Raw genomic sequence first — 13,144 nt, 5'->3', positions numbered from 1 at the left:
GTCTCCGAGATCCACAGAGCCACCTAACTGCTGTCGAACCAAACACAGATCTCCATTTTTAATAAACTTTTTTTAATGATTTCATTTCATTTTAGGTTAACTGATAAGTAAAAACTACCACTGACAAAAGACGCTTGCTTTAAAACAAATACTTGCAACTTCAGCCCAATTCTGCAGCTGTAACTGCATTTATGAGAAAAATCAATGTGCCTGACATCATACAAAGCTTTTAAATATTCAGACACGCAGTGTGTGTGACAATAAGCTGTTGCCATATAAGAAATATTGTGCAGAGATATAATGTAAACAACATCGATTTAAAAGAAAAGCCCATATATAACAGGTAAAAATATACATTTCTTCCCAACAAAAGCCATCGAGGGAGACACATTTCCCCGCTCACATTGTAGTTACTCAACCACTCAAGGTAGACTCTTCTTCTCACTACCCACCCACCCATGCGTGCCCTTCCTGCCGCTCAAACCCCCACCCACCCACCGTTTACACTGACATACATCTGAGCAGGACCCTGCACCTTTTGTCTTGGGCTCCCTCCTTTGTTAGCGGCTGGTGGACACAGCAGCAGCAGGCTGCATGCCGCATGTCTACAGTAACAGGGAAGTGACAGAAAGCTGCATCTCATCAGCCATTCACCTATTTTTTTTTTCTATCAATCAAGTAAGCACAAAATATATATTAAAAAATATTAAATATAATATACATATATAGAATCATATATAATTGACCATTTAATTTAATTTAATTTAACTTAAATAGAATACTTTGAATCTTGATTTTTTTATTATTTAGATGACAACAATAAACCTTTTGTTTGTCAGTGACTGGGAGATTGTTTTTATATTCTATATTTTATATATATTGGGATGTGTAAACATATATAGTTAAAATTACATTTATCTTTTAATATTGGGGTGTGTATACTGAATCTGTGTATCTATGTGTCTATCTGTGTGTTTGGTTGACTTGGGAAGCAGCATCACCACCAAAGTGAACTGCAGATAACCTCATGACGTTGCAGACATGGTATGCAAGTCTATATAAAATTGACGGTGGCCGCATGTATCTGGTGGTGGTCTGCGCCGCTTGATAAGGCTTTGCAGACTATCTGACTTCAGTCTAGATGAAGGATGAGCTTCTCAGGCACAGACGTTGTCCATCCTGCTGATGCTCCCTCGTCTCATCGTAAACTCTTGTGCACCCTCTGGTGCTTGCTAGTCTCCCAAACTTCTTTGTGTAGCCTGCTTTGCAGATTGTCTTCCTTGTCTGTGTGGTTGCTCATTATTCAGAGACAGACGGATCTCAGGTCATCTGCAGCTGCAGCAAAGGAGAAGCAGGAAAGATGGCGATCATCCACTAGACCGACCGAGCGCACGCATGAAATACGGAGGACAACTTTTGGGAGGATCGCTTGAGGAGAAGATTGTACCAGTGAGTTTTTTGTGTGTGCTCTTGCTCTATATTTCCAGTTTCGTCAACATTTCGGCTGAGCTTTCAAGGTCTGCGAGAACGTCGGTATGGTAGATCATGGGATATAATTTGGAGAGCGCCTCGTGAATGACCTGGAAAGAGCTGATCTCCCCTCGTTTCTCCCCCTTTTTTTGTAGTCGAGGTCCATGCTACCACTGAGAAGGAAGTCGGGGCGAGATTTTCTCCTCTCTCTCTCTCTTTTTTAATCGGGTGGTCGCTCTTGCTGGCACCCGTGCAGCCAAAGTCAAGTGGGTCTTCTCGCTTCCCAGTTAATATCCTAACCAGCCTAGCGCTTCCTCGCTATGTCGCCTTTCGGTTTGTTGTCAAAGTGACACAAGGAAATGGACGCGGCGGTGTAAAGAGGCTCGCCTGCGTGTTTCGGCAGCACCGGAGCGCCAGTGTTTTGTTATTCTGACATGTCTGGTCAGGGGAATTATTGGCCCCGGCTGTGCGTCCCCCCCCTCTCTCTCTTCGGCCGTGCGTGTTGTTGCGCGTTAGCTTCATGGAGAAGCCATTGCACGGATTGCTCTCCTTTACCAACCAGCCTCCATTAGCGACACAGTGGAGCTGGCATAGCCGCTGGTCCAGTCTCACACACACACACACACACACACACACACACACACACGCACACACACACCATGAAAAGCCATGTCCACTGTGAGGAGGCTATACGCGCTCTCCACCTCCCCTTGCTTCTCTCAATTTTTAAAAAGGAAACCTTAACGTGGTGGCGATTTTTGAGTCCACAGAGCTGGAGCTACTACACGTCTTGCTGGTCGTGAAATCAATTTAAAAGCGCAGTGTGGCTTCTTCTTCTGCTCTTTCTTTTTAGATGTTTTTTTTTTAATTCAAACGGGGTTTTTTGGTCCTTCTTTTGCTTTTCTTCTTGGGTGCTTCTTGCTACACTGTTAACCCGCATGTGCCCTTGCACTGTTTTGGATGTCTATTTGCTGTCACTGGTCTCAAGTCAGGTATGTCACACTAGTGAGGGCTTCACCATAAAATGGAGGAAGGCAGATGAGTATCCAAGGAGAGCCCTGGAGTCAGATAGGCAGGATCTCTCCCCCCCCCACCCCCCTCACGCCAGAACAAAGGTTGTGTTTAGAAAAAGAAAGAAAGAGAGAGAAGGGGGGTAAAAAAAGAAAAGCTCGGCCACATCCTCTTCTTCCTCCTCTTCTGCTTCGTTTTCAGCTCGGAAGTTTTAGTCTAAGAGGAAGCAGAAGAACTCTAAAAAGTGAGGTTAGATCCTCCAGTGTGTGTTTGTGTGTGTGTGTGGGGGGGCTTTCGAGGTTAACTTCTTTATTTTTAACCCCTGGCTTGCTTGTTTGATTCATCTTGATTCGAGAAACTTGCTTTTCAAATATTTCTTTAATTTTGCTAGAGATGTACTGCTGAGGCTTCTGGAAAGTGTGCGCTTGTGATTGGCTGGGGGGACACATGGATGAGACAGGAATCCTAAGGCTCAATAATGCAGTGTTTTGACCATGCAAGTAGTTAATGTTCAACAAAAAGTGGTGTCAACACACACACACACACACACACATGCTCTCTCGCTCTCTTCTCTCTTCTGGTTGAGTGTGTGAGGGTGAAGTAATGACTGTCGCAAACAGTTTCTTAAAGGAAGTTCTCAAGATGATTCTCTTTTTTTTTTTCCTTTTTCTTTCTTTCTTTCTTTTTTACTTCGTGCTCTGGTCAGATGAGGGCTCAGATACTGTCATGTATGTGCTTTAAATTTTGCTCCCTTCTGGCTTCCCCATAATTTGCAAAGGAAGCAGGAGACTCCACTGTGTGCACGTTATTGCAAGGCTCTACAGACTTATTTGGGACTTATTTGAGATTTTGGGTCCTTTTGGAAAACTTATTTTAGACTTGCAATTGAGGTTGTTGATCATTTATTAACAGCCTCTCGGTTGCAATGCGCTCTGCGTTCGCTCTGCAAGCCTTGGGTGACTTTTCACACATTATATCCAAAAGGTGTCTGTTGACCAGCCTGTCAGGAGAGTGTGGGGGGTGGGGGTGGGGGGCTTGAAAGCTGTAGCGTGTTTGTCTGTGTGTGGGTAGACGTTCTGTGTGTGTGTATGTGTGACAGAGGGAGAGGGAGTGTGTGAGGTTGTGCTACGCTCTGCAGTTCCCCTGGCCACTGTGTGAAATCTTGCTGACAAGGAGACTGTGAGCTTGACACACTGTGCTGCGACAATGCCGTGGCTGAGAGGAGCAATCAAAATGGTGGCGAGGCTCCTTCTCCCCGGCGTGGCAGGGCAAACAGGTTCTCGAGGAGGAGCCAATAGAGGACAGAGACGGGCAGGAATCTGCTGCGGCGACACATTTGCCTCGCTGCAATGCAATGGATGCAGTCAGGTGGATGTTGGATGTTCTGCAGAAACAAGCCCCCGTGATCGCAGTTTTGTTCCCACTCTGCGTGTGCTTCTCCTTGCACTTGCAGTTCCTGTAATAACTTTCACAAGTCTCCAGCACATTCATGGCCTATTCGTACTGCGCTGGCGGGTGACCTATAGTCATATACCAAAGCCCCCAGGACTCTGTGAGGGCCCCTGAAGTTCCCTGTAGGAATGTCTTTGTTATAATTTGGCAAATGACACTCATGTGTGGCAGTAACATATATATGTGCCACAAACATGACTTAAAAACTGAACAACGCAGGGTCCTTAAAGTGGCTCCTGTATTTTTACGTAGCCTGGGGGCCCATAATCTGTTGGGCTGATAAGAAAATCAATCTTTCCTTGGGAAATATGTATTTTGTAAGTGGAAACTAGTGTGCTGGTAAACAAAATAGGCTTGGAATTTAGACTGTAAATAAGAGGAAACATCTTGTGCCCCTTTCCTGCTTGTATTTCTGAGACTAAACTAAGAATTTCACAGAGCCAGAATGCTGTACTCAAATTTGATCCTGGACTTTTCGGCTGCTCTGTTTAGTGTTTCACTCTTCTGCTCGCTGCGTGTCTTCAAACGCATTTCTCTGTTGGTGTAATCATCACCAGTGACGTACAGAAAACCTTGGGGCAGGGCTGTGTGGGTGCACATGTGGTGGGTCTTTGGGCTGCATGTTTCTGAATGATCTTCTAAGATTTAACTGAAATCATGTGATGACACGTGCAGATGTGCACCATCGTGTCGGACTGAAAGGCTATCGCTGAATGTCCCAATGCGCATTCCCTTCTTCCTGTTATCTCACTCTTCCTGTTTTATTCTGAAAGTCCCGACCAAAGGCCGTGACACTGTGACCTCCACTGCTCGATTACTGTTTGTTCTAAAGAGATTACACCTCCAGGTACTGTAGTAATTCCAGCGAATGCTGCCTTAATTTGCATTAAGTTTGAAGTGGAGACTGGCAGTTGGGCAGTGCTGTTGTTTGTTTAGTAATAAATGGTCTGAAAAGCAGATCAAGAACATCTCTGATCGGGTCCCCCTCTCACTTCTGATGTGGTACAGCAGACAGTAGTGTTTTGTTTTTTAATTTTTTTTTTTTTTTTTTTTTTGATGGTCCACTTTCTGTCTGACTGAATATTTGCATATAGCGCACACTCATATCAAACTGTTTGAATTTTAGTGCGGCATAGAAAGAAAATTTTAATAGTGTTACCATAGCTCAGCTTTAAGGTGGCGGGGGGAGGAATTACATAACTGGATTTGTTTGCAAGGTATTTCAGGATTATGTTAGAAAAGCTTGACAGAGAGGACAGAGGATCAAACAAGAGAGACTTCTGTGATGGTTTGAATGCTCGGAGGAAGTGGTCATGAAGCTCATCACCCCCCTCTACACACACACACAAACACACATACACATACATGCATACAGCTGCTCTCTCTGTCCTCCCCTCCCCTCCCTCCATCTCTCACTCACTCACTCACACTGGGTGATGCACGTCTCCATTCTTCTCTACCTGGGGCACTGAAGAAGGCTAGGGAGACGCACAAAAGCAAATTGAAATGCTCCAGTGAGTGCTTTCTTGACGTGATGCATGGCTCACAAGATGCAAGTGTAGCAGCAGGGCCAGGCTGCAAGTGTAGATCCAAAACACTACAGTCATCACAGCACAGCAGCAAGGGGGGGAAAAAAACACTATTTTCTCCTGACCTTCCTGCCTTCATAAGTAGCCACCACACACATGCATTCTGTTACCGTATGCCCAAACCTGCTCTGCCCATGTGAATAATTTAATGCTGTTTAACTGTAGCGGGTTATATTTGAAGAACTAAAAGGCAATATCATGTCAGGGTTTAAGTGGAACAAGGAAGTAGCTTCTTAGAGGTGTCATTCCAGTTTCTGTTGTCAGTTGCGACGTTATACTGCTGCAAAACTGGTTCCTCCTCTCTGCTTTCCATCAGAACATCAACAGTTCAACTGTGTCCCGAGGAAGAGAAAAAAAATGCTTGTGTAGCTCAGTGAAGCTTGCAGTTGTGCCCTACCTTTATCTAGATCTGCTGATCTTTTCAGCGTGCATATTTTAGGCGTGCAAGGGACTCATTTTGTTGAAATTCAAGGTCTAAAGTAGCCGGGCTGAAGAGACAGCTCGTCTGGTGGGATAAATTAAGCAGTCTACACGGCGTCCTCAGGTTTCCAGCCTAAATTCAGGATTTGTGCTATTCTCTGCTAAGACACAGTGAACCAACTCTGTCAGTCTCGAGCTGCCTGTGGTGGGGAGGAAGAAAAAAAAAAAAAAAAAAAAAAGAAGGAGAAAAAAATTCTTTGGAGACGCCCGTTCCTTGGGCAGTGTGGTGCCACCGGACAAGGCCTTCATTGAGCAGAAACAGGAGTGGTCTTGTAGATGGGATCCACAGTGGCTCAGCCTCCGAAGCAACAGAACTGTCCAAGGACGATTAAATATTTAAGAGCTTGGAAAGGAGGTCTCAGTGGTAAGTTAATATTGATGGGTCTCATCTTTCCCTTCTCAAACTTGTTGAGTTGACTTAAGAGGTTGGTTTAGCAGGTCTGGAGAGGAACCTACCTTCTTTTCTTCTTAAAAAACTTTGAACCTTCACCAAGTTTGTTTGCAGTCTTTCCTGTAGCTGACTTCTGAATTTTTTGACCGTCCCCCCCCTTTTTTTCCAGCTTCTTCCTGTGTCCTCTCATGGTGACTGTGGAACACTCCATCCTGGCTAGCTTGTAACCTCACCCAGTCCTTGTAACTGTAGTAACTGCCATGTCAGGCTTACAAGGAAGTCAGCATTGCAAGCTTTTCTGGCAGTTGTCCACTGAGCACTACTTACAAGAAACCCTTCAGTGCATCTTGCAGTCTTTTCATGTAATCCTTTTTTCCCCCTTTCCTTACTTTTTTTGTGAATTGAAGGAATAGAATACACCCAAAAGGCATTTTGATGTGTAAAATGGAAAAACAGGAGTAAAATTCCTCCAGCCTCCAGCTGAGGGTAATTTTCCTGACAGCAAGGAGGCATTTCAGTTATACTAAACATTTGCCTTGATTGTAAAGTTTGGTACCTCAAGAGCAAAACTTCGGGGTCATTTATGGACAGTCTTTGTGAGATGATGCCGAATTTATCTGAGACAGCAGCGGATTGATTTACGTCAGGAAATGGTTTCCTAGGAGAGATGGGCTTCAAGGCTGCACGGAATGCAAGGTTTCCTGGACCTAATTGTCCTTGTGGAAAAACACTTCCTGGTTTCTCTCCAAGATCTGTCCTTCACTTGCCCCACTCTTGTTTGTTTAGCCCATGAACCCTTATGTTTCACTTTGGAGAGATCTGACTCAAGCATATCTTCAGGCTCATGTGTCTGACTTATGTGTTGTGTGCAGAACAACTTTTTTTTTTTTTTGCTGTAGCCTACTTGTGTACACCACATCTTTTGTCAGGATTTTTTTTCTCTTTTAAGCTCAAGGGAAGAAACCTCTTGAGAAAACCAAAAATATCTACCTATTCCCATATAAAATTGTAAAAATAATCACGCCCGAGGCTATTAATTAAATTGTGCACTTAATCATTTTTGGATGGAATATTTAATCGTGTTGCTGAGGGTTGCCCCAAGTTTTCCTCTCTTATGCTTTTCAGTGTAGAAAAGAAGCTCTAACCTCTTTCATGGAAATCTTGATTAGAGCACGTTAGGTCACCTATATAAGTATGATGTCGCTCGCAGAAGGTTCAGGACGCGACGTCGCCTCTAAAGTTTACCCGACCGGGCGGTCGAAGGAGACACGTTTTAGATGCACGACAGTCAGATCTGGGATCTTGTCTTCACCCTCCGAAGAACAGCAAAAGGCACGTTCGCAGGAGGCCATCTTTGCAGTTCACAAAACCACACTTTTCACTTCTGCTTTTCTCGCTGACTGCCATGACAGTGTGCAGAGGAACCGACAGGAGGGGAAGCAGCTTGCTCAGGTCTGCGCTCTTAAAGTTAAACACTTCCATCTGTGTAACAAGATAGCAGAGCGAGCAGAGGCAGCTCCACTCAGCTGAGCAGGACAGTCAAAGACCTTGAGGAGCACAAAATGGTGGATGGCCATACCACTGATTCTCCAGCGTGATTGGCTGCGTGTCTCCTTGGCCACTGTGGGGCTGGCTGTGTGAAATGGAGTCCTCTGTGCTGAGCGTTGGCCCAGCCTCAGCTCTGATGCAGAAGATAATTCTGTCAGCCTCGAGAGAGAGAGACGAGAGAGCAGCCAAGTGAGGTGACTATACTAAAAGAAGGCAGAGGACTCGAGCCATGTTTGTGTCTGCTTGCTTCTGTTTCTTATCTTCTAATCTGCTGTCCTACTTGATCTCCTGGGTTCTGATTTCTATTAATAGCTATTTCAAAATATATATATATTTTGGTGCTTTTTAGCTTTAAACAGACCTGTAACAGGTTAGGAAGGAATCAGTTGGGATTTATGTTTTGGCTTTGTTTGTAGGAATGAAGAAAGTGGCTGTGTGAGAGTGTTCGGTATCTCGGTATCTAACCTTCACACCCAGCAGGCTCAAGCTGAGGGATTTACCAGACCCTTGTTTTGCTGCTCTCAGTCTTGAAGGTCACATAAATATCTCTCAGGCTCGTGATTAAAACGCAAATTCACAAGATTTAAAAGAGTGTCAGCGCTGCATATTAAGTGGACTTGTATTTTTTTTTTCTTATTGGTGAGTTTTCACCATGACAACCTGAAGACGGCAGCCACACAGCAGATAACCATTAATGCTTGTCCCTTCCTAATCTGCTTGGTCATTATCATCTGTGCAAAAAAAGGGCCAAATGTTACTACTGAGTGCTCTGCAGTCGTCCTCCTTTTCAGAAGGAACAATCTGAGCCCTTTGCTAAGCACAAAGGCTACCCTTGGAGCAAGGTTACTTGTACCATGATGGCCAGCTTCTTCTTCTTTTTTTCCTTTTTTTTGTTCCAATGCTGCTTTAGAGAGACATGGATTTGGCAAGTTGGATGTCTTTTGATTGACAAAGGGAATGTCTTGCTTTGCAAAGTAAGTCTATATAGAGGTCAGCAAGTACACTGATGTTAAATAGAAAAGGCCAAGTGACTGGTGATGGGTGATGTCAGGTAGCGTGTCAGAGAGACAGGCTGATCCAGGCGCTGTCTGACCTTGTACCATACATGACTATGACATAAACTGGAAAGTAAAAAACAGGAAGAAGAAAAAGCTTGATATTTTTTTATTCTTATTATTGAGGTCTGCATTTCATTGAACGTTTTTGTGGTTCAGTTTATGTTTACTTGTTCTTGGTCAAGCTTTTTGCTATAGATGTGCATGTCTTTTTTTTTTCTTTTCCTTCTAGCTTTTTTGAAAGAGAAAGTTGTCACATTTTTCTGGGCTCATCATAGCATTCCAACTAGGTGCTGTGTTAAAAGAATTCCAACTTTCCTCTTTTTGATGTGAGGATTTGCTTGAAGGCTTCAGTCACTCAAATACTTTGAGGTCCAGAGATCAAAATCTCTGGGCCGGGGGGGGGGTGTTGACTTTTATTACAAAGGTGGCGTGTCTTCTTTTGGTTGAATGTCTTGACCGTGTGGCGAGTTGGGACCAGATGTTGTCACAGCAATGTATTCTTGAGTTTCCTCTTTCAACACGATTTCAATATAAATGTGTAGGCCAGTATTAATAATTGTATTAAAAAAACTTGTTGGCAAAGAGTTGGTGTATTGTAACTCCTGTGGTGCTGCTTGCAAAAAAGTTGCAGTTTAGAAGTAAAACTCACAGAGGAAAAATGTGAAGAAGCCACTGAATAACATCACAAATCGGGCTTTTGCAGTTTTTTAACGTTGTTTGCTCTTCTCTAGTTACACAGATATCGTGCTGTATTGTGATATTATTGTAACTGCATGCAGTGTATTGCAATAGCATTGCATTGTGAGTTGCTCCACGCCTGCGATCCCAAGCATGATGTTGCCATTTAAATCAGTTTGAAGAGCAGTAATGATTTTGTGAACCTTTATCAACTGACACTATAAAAACATATCTTTGTGCTTCATTTGGTTTCCCTTTAGTCATCTTAACGGACTGGCAGTTAGCCTACATGATCTTCTCAGTTACCCAGAATCCTTAAGGGTTGCCTGATCCTGCTGCGATGAGTTGTTTCTCTTTTACGCCCTTTGAATGTGACACTCGTGAAGGTCAGGCTGCGGCAGATCAGCAAAGCTTGCTGGATTGCAGCGTCTGAAAGGCTCTGCACCTGCATTTAGCAGTCTCTCTGAGACAAACCAGGATTACTGAGCTGGATGTTCACAAAAATCTTCACTGCTTTTCATTCATTCTGCTCGATTGCAGTTAAAGGTTAGACACAAATGACTGCTGTTTGTCTATGCAAAAATGGGCTACTTCTGCTTTGTAAGTGTCCACTGCTCAGTTTTTGAGACCTGTGCTTATGTATGGTCCAGTGTTGCTTATGTTCATTCTGATTAGAAAAAAGCAAAAGCTGATTTTCCAACGTCAAAATAGTGCAATTAATAATCATAAAGAGCCTGCATGCTAAAAAAGTAAAGTTTCAGATGGGAAAAAAGGGTATAAAATTAGATTCACGGCTCTTGAAAGGTTTCTCTCAAACACAGCGTAGATAGATGTCATGGAAGGAATTATAGAACCATGAGGACCACATGTAGATCAGGTCATCTTCCTGTGATGGACACTCTTATAAAGAGGAAGCTCAAAAGGAAAAACTACCAAGAGGCCAGCAGCAAGCTAAAAATATCTGAAGGACTATATAGCAGAGTCTGTCCACAACATGCAGTTAGCAAGAGATTCATGTGTTCTGCACACTTCTGAACTCTCTGCGGGGCAGCGGCATGAAGATTTCTCTTCTCCAAAAGGCACATTTTAATGTTGCAAGCATGTGGTTAATTCCCATGACAGGAAATGGAACTTGTGGTCCGATGAAATCAAGGTTGAATGTTTTGATCTTACTTGCCAAATATGGAGGAGTGGTACGTTTCAGAGTGCAGGTCAAAACCTTTATACAGCTGTTGTGTAGATGGAAGAGATAATAAATTCAGAAGGTTTTGAGAGAAAATGTAAATAGAAATATTTATCATGACTCTGACTGAAAATATTCCCGGGATCTTTGGAAAAAACTGACTTTAGGAAGGCAGGAGAATCTCAGTCTTATGTTGGTGGACATTACTTGACATTAGTCATTATCAGCTGCCGGTCAAATCAAACCAAGTAAGGCTGAAGAATGTCTTTGGTCAGAGAGATGCTGTTTAGCTGGTTATGGTTGACCTACTTTTTTTGAATGCCATATGCCTCCTGAAACAGATCTCTTCTCAGATTTTACGCCCAGCATTTTTATCAGCCACATTGGTGACTATGGTATTGTTTTCAGGCTTTGGTTTTTAGGACTCTGTTGCAAAATGTAGCCCAAAAGAGCCAGAACTAGTAGAAAAGCCACTCCTAGGTACTTTGGCATGTGTTTATAGGTCTGTGTGCCTGACGACAGATTTTGTCAGCATGATGGCACCGTGTACAGGTGGGTAGCTGAGGTCAGTATTATGGCCGTGTTTAAAGATGGGTGTGGTCTGAAAACACATTGACTTTGTGACTTCTCCTTTAGTTATTAGTCAGATAGCTGATTATATCTTATGACAATGTGGAGGATTTCTGGTGTTCTGGAAGATGTTTGTGACTTTTAGACTCTCCAGAGTTGGCTGATTCATTTGAAACACGATAGAAACATGACTATTCTGGTGTTTTTTTTTTTTTTCTTTTTTTGGTTTTTCCTAAACTGAGTAATAATGCTGGTCAAACTGCACTGTTATTTAAAACACACTGTCCTCTCGAAAACTAAAAACTGAACAGAAAGGTAAAAAGAGAATATTTAAGTTCAAATATATGCTAATGCTCGACAGGGAGAGCATTGCGTGGTGGCATTGCTGATGTATTTTCAGCCCTTTTTCTGTTGCCTTTTATGCCATTCCCCATCCCTTTCATTCAATTCCAGCAGATGTCTGATGAATGTTATGACAAAATGTTCATACTGAACATTATTGATTCCTCACATCTTCCCTGAAAAGGCCTGGTTCATTGATCGGCCAGGTGGGATCGATGTTTCATCTCGGCACATTCAGACTTCCTCAAATGAGCAGGATCATGTGATCACGTCATTTAAGGAAGCTCTGTGCTCTGATCACAGGCACAGAAGAATGAGGTCAGTGTCCAACTAACTGCTCTTATCACACAAGCTGTTGTAACGAGATAGATATGCTCATCAGTAATATAGTAGCAAGATAAACATCTGTCAGATTCAGGTTGCTAAATTAAACCTATCAATTTCTTTGTTTTAATTATCAACACTGCCAAAGTAGAAGGAACACCAATTTGAATATAATATATGGGGTTGCTACTTTCTGATTTGGTATTTCTATTCAAGAACTCTAGACTGTGGAAGTACTTCAGCTGGCTTGTTTTTTTTTTCAGTTCGCATCCATCATTAATACCTTTACAAAACATCTGAGCAAGTCCCAAATATATCCTGAAGCTCCCCAAATATACAGCCAGAGACAAAACGAGCTATCTCCTGCAACAAGAAGAACAAGGAGTTCTGCAACAGATGGTAGTGCACGCTTACCTCATTCCACCCCACCCCCACCTCACTCCAGAGTCCAGACCTCAACAACGTTGAGTAAGCCTGGGATTACGTAAAGAGGCAGAAGCAGTTGAAGCAGTCTAAATTCACAGGAGGACTGCTGAAGTTCTCCAAGTTGCTCAGAGCAATCTACAAACCAAAGAAAGTATGCTTAAGCACTGGTGCTGTTTCAAAGGCAAACAGTGGTCACCCACCATAATGACTTGGTGGTAATATTATTTGGAATCACTTTTGTGTTACTTATTAGTGCATTTTTGTAACAAATATGTTACTTCATTACTTCATCTATCACATCTCTTCCAACATTGGATTGGTGGAGCTGTGCAAGTTTGGTGTCTTTCAGAACCAACCTTCATTTTATCAGTTTTTAAAACCAGTTATATGCTTGTTGGTACCTGTAAAGCATTTGAACACACCCACTTATTGGGTCTATCCAGTCATTTAGCTGGTACTGAATGTAGGAAAAAACCTTTCCATAGCTAATGATGCAATTATTCCACCTTTGGACCAAACACTTTTTTGTGGTGCCATACTGGTGACAGATTTTGTGCACCAGTTTGTTTTTTAGTGGAAATCACATTGTTTGAACACTGACTGCATTGGTGGAAAAGAGGTA

The 13,144-nt window shown here is 42.9% G+C and overlaps 1 protein-coding gene across 1 annotated transcript in view; it reads left to right on the top strand.

Moving 5' to 3' along the window:
* The first annotated feature begins 812 nt into the window (after positions 1–812).
* Positions 813–13,144, top strand: part of znf462 (zinc finger protein 462) — a 50,289-nt gene continuing 37,957 nt past the window's right edge. The window contains 1 exon segment of the mRNA XM_019361028.2: positions 813–1,449. The gene's annotated coding sequence lies outside the window, so the exon portion shown is untranslated.

The sequence above is a fragment of the Oreochromis niloticus genome, linkage group LG7 (genome assembly GCF_001858045.2).
Source record: "Oreochromis niloticus isolate F11D_XX linkage group LG7, O_niloticus_UMD_NMBU, whole genome shotgun sequence".
In the NCBI taxonomy this organism is placed as follows: domain Eukaryota; kingdom Metazoa; phylum Chordata; class Actinopteri; order Cichliformes; family Cichlidae; genus Oreochromis; species Oreochromis niloticus.
The sequence above is the reverse complement of the archived record's forward strand: the minus strand, read 5'-3'. Positions and strand labels throughout refer to the sequence as shown.